This window comes from Chrysemys picta, chromosome 13 (assembly GCF_011386835.1).
Source record: "Chrysemys picta bellii isolate R12L10 chromosome 13, ASM1138683v2, whole genome shotgun sequence".
NCBI classification, from domain to species: domain Eukaryota; kingdom Metazoa; phylum Chordata; order Testudines; family Emydidae; genus Chrysemys; species Chrysemys picta.
In genome coordinates this window covers 38,327,772-38,331,762 of record NC_088803.1, presented here as the reverse complement: position 1 = coordinate 38,331,762, position 3,991 = coordinate 38,327,772, and the positions used below count along the sequence as shown (strand labels likewise).

At 48.5% G+C, this 3,991-nt stretch overlaps 1 long non-coding RNA gene across 1 annotated transcript; it reads right to left on the bottom strand.

Annotated features, from left to right (window-relative positions):
- Nucleotides 1–1,033: 1,033 nt before the first annotated feature.
- Nucleotides 1,034–2,849, bottom strand: LOC135975500 (uncharacterized). Its single transcript, XR_010592451.1, has 2 exons — nucleotides 2,036–2,849; nucleotides 1,034–1,630 (listed from the first exon to the last, which is right to left on the bottom strand). It is a non-coding gene; the product is annotated as an uncharacterized LOC135975500 (long non-coding RNA).
- Nucleotides 2,850–3,991: the final 1,142 nt, after the last annotated feature.

The following is a 3,991-nucleotide window of genomic DNA, read 5'->3' as shown; positions in this document are numbered from 1 at the left end:
TAGGGCCACTTTCATGGAACTTTGTGACTTGCTGTCTCCTGCCCTGATGATCAAAGACACCAAAATGAGAGCAGCCCTCACAGTTGAGAAGCGAGTGGCCATAGCACTGTGGAAGCTTGCAATGCCCGACAGCTACCGGTCAGTTGGGAATCAGTTTGGAGTGGGCAAATCTACTGTAGGGGCTGCTGTGCTGCAAGTAGCCAATGCAATCATTGACCAGCTGCTATCAAGGGTAGTGACTTTGGGAAATGTGCAGACCATTGTGGATGGTTTTAATGCGCTGAGGTTCCCTAACTGCAGCGGGGCGATAGACGCATATCCCTATCTTGGCCCCAGCACACCGGAGCGGCCAGTACATAAACCACAAGGGGTACTTTTCCATGGTGCTGCAAGCACTGGTGGATCAGCAGGGACGTTTCACCGACATCAACATGGGATGGCCGGGAAAGGTGCATGACGCTCCCATCTTCAGGAACTCTGGTCTGTTTGAACAGCTGCAGGAAGGGACTTACTTCCCAGACCAGAAAATTACTGTTGGGGTTGCTGAAGTGCCTATAGTTATCCTCGGGGACCCAGCCTACCCCTTAATGCCATGGCTCATGAAGCTGTACACAGGCACCCTGGACAGTAGTAAGGAGCAGTTCAACTATAGGCTGAGCAAGTGCAGAATGGTGGTAGAACGTGCTTTTGGACGTTTGAAAGTGTACCGGTGCAGTTTACTGACTTGGTTAGATCTCAGCACAACCAATATTCCAATTGTAATTGCTGCTTGTTGTGTGCTCCACAATATCTGAGAGAGTAAGGGTGAGAAATTTATGGCAGGGTGGGAAGTTGAGGCAACTCGCCTGGCAGCCAATTTCGCACAGCCAGACAACAGGGAGATTAGAAGAGCGCATCAGGGTGTGCTGCGCATCAGAGAAGCTTTGAAAGCCAGTTTCATGACTGGCCAGGGTACGGTGTGACAGTTGTGTTTGTTTTTCTTGAAGTTACCTGCCCCCTATATATATATATGAAAGGAAATAAAGTCAAAATTGGTTAAAAACTGTTCTTTATTATTTGTTGCACAACACATTGAGAGAAATCCGAAGGTAGACCGGGGGAGGGGAGGGTATAGGGTTGGGGGAGTGGAGGAGGAGGAAAGGACAAGTCCAGAAACCAAATCAAAAGTTCGCATATGCCAGCTTTCTGCTGCTTGGGTGATCCTCTGGGGTTGAGTATGTGGGTCCCCGTAGCCTCCCCCCTCGTGTTCTTGGGTGTCTGGGTGAGGAGGCTATGGAACTTGGGGAGGAGGAAGGGCCGTTATACAGGGGCTGCAGCGGCAGTCTCTGCTTTTGTTGCCTTTCCCGCATTAGATGCGCCATACAGCGGAGCATGTCAGTTTGCTCCCCCATGAGCTTGACCATAGCGTCCTGCCTGCTCTCATCACGCATGTCCTTCCTCTCTTCGTGTTCCTGTAATGCTTTACAGGACTCCTCAATTGTTTGCCTCCACGCATTCAGCAGGGCCCTATCAGTGCAGGAGGACTGCATGAGCTCGGCGAACATGTCATCCCAAGTTTGTTTTTTCCACCTTCTAATCTGGACCAGCCTCTGGGACAGAGTAGATAGGGGCCGCATTGAAACATTTGCACCTGGGGGAGCAGAAAAAGGGAGGATAGTATTTTAAAAGATACATTTCAGAGAACAAAGGGGACACTTCGGTGTGAATAAGCCATCATACACGGCCAGGCAACAGAATTCAGCTTGCTGGCAGCCTAGGGGCATGCGGGGTTCTGCTTCTTCTACATTCATTTCAGTGCTTTCAAACTGCTGGGCCCCCTTTCCCATAGCAAGCAATGCCTGGTGGGTTTGCCATATAAAAGGAGGACCTGCGGGCTCTCTGGGATGATTGTTTCACACAACCCCGCCGCCCCCCCGCGTGGCTCCAATGAGGCTCTGAGCAGGGATGAGCCCTTTTAACTAAACGTGAACAGCTCAGCATGGCTGGGTTTCCCCCCCAACCCCCACCACGTGGCTCCGATCAGGCTCTCACTCACCAGAAATACCTTCTCCAGGGTCATGGTCCGGGAGCCCGCCATGGGAGTGGCGGGGGGGAGGCTATTGGCTCCAGCCTTAAGAATAGTTCCTGGCTATTCCCCACTTGCCGCCTGTGCACGGTCCTCCTCCTCTTCGTCCTCCAATGACTCCTTCTCCTCGCTCCGTGCAACTCCCCCCTTGCAGATGTCCATGAACAGTGGAGGGGTAGTGGTGACGTCACCCCCCATAATTGCATGCAGCTCACGATAGAAGCGGAATGTATGGGGCCGTGACCCAGAGCGCTCATTCGCCTCCCTGGCTTTTTGGTACGCTTGCCTGAGAGCTCCTTGATTTTTGTACGACACTGCTCTGTGTCCCTGGAGTAGCCTCTTTCTGTCATGGCCCTGGCAACTTTAGCGTACGTATTTGCGTTCCTTTTTTTGGAATGTAGTTCTGCCATAACAGACTCGTCTCCCCAAGATGCGATGAGATCCAGTACCTCCCGTTCGGACCATGCTGGAGCTTGTCTGCGAATCCGGGACTGCGTGATCTCCGGCGATGGTGGACTCTGCATGGTCGCCTGTGATGGTGAACTGTGCAGATGGTCACCTGTGCTGATGGTGACCAAACAGGAAATAAAATTCAAAAGTTCCCAGGGCTTTTCCTGCCCACCTGGCTAGTGCATCGGAGTTGAGAGTGTTGTCCAGGGCGGTCACAAGGGAGCATTCTGGGATAGCTCCCGGAGGCCAATAACGTCAAATTGCATTCACAATACCTTTAACCCGGGATTGCGATCTCGATTTAAGCGCTACTCCACTTGCCAAGGTGGAGTACAGAAATCGGATTAGAGCCCTTTAAATTGAAAAAACGATTGGTCATGTGGACGGAATCTTTTTTTTTCGAATTAACTCGGCTAATTCCAAAATTACAGACTAGTGTAGACCAGGCCTTAGAGATTCAGCATGCCTTCATTCGAGGTCTGAGAAAGCACACATACCTGTTTCCTGGTTGTCCTCATCCAAAGAATCTGGCAGCAAAAGCAGAGGAGACAAACCCTGTATTCCTGCCATTTTGTAGGTAAAAACAAGTAGAACAAATGTTTGGAGGGAGAAAGTCAGGGTTTTTTATATACATTATAAAAGATAATCCTTCCTGCATCATTAAAGTTAACTTAATTACTTTAAAATATCTTGCCATATAAGGTTCTCCTCTTACCCAAGATTGTAAAATCTTTGAAGCAAGGAACCTGTTTAGCTATTTTGTAAAGCACCATGCAAGTTAGTTATTTTAAGGTTATTTTCTCATAACAGTGGTTTTCAACCTGTGGTCGGTGGACTCCTGGGGGTCCACAGACTATGTCTAAGGGATCCAGGAATGGTTGTCATTATCATAGAGCAGCAGTTTTCAACCTGTGGGCTGCAGACCCCTGGAAGTGTTTAAGATTTCCAAAGGGTTCCACACCTCCATTTGAAACTTTTTGGGGTCTGCAAATGAAAAAAAAAAGGTTGAAAACCATGATTCATGGCCACTTCAGTGGCGTAGGCCAACAGCTTGAACCATGGAGCTTTGGACAGATGTGGAGAATGAACAACAATTTCTGTACAAGTTTTAATTTTTAATTGAAGAATGACGACCTCTCAAGTACATTGTTAGTTTGGTAAGCCAGGCAAGTTAAAAACAACTTGCAAAGCTTCACATAGCTTACATTACACACACACACACACACACACAATCAAAGACCTGCCTAGCCCTATTTCTGATATGAGATTATTCAAAATAGACTGCTTGGAAGTGAACATGATGCATGGTTCCTGGCTTTTGTCAAGTTATTGTTTAATTGCCAGGCCATAAAAAGGAAGTATAGTGTTGTGATTAAAGCCCAGGAGGGGAAATGAAGAAACCTGGGTTCTGTTCCCAGCTGTGCTACAGATTCACTGTTAGTCTTGGGCAAGTCACTTCATCTCTTTGTCTTAGTT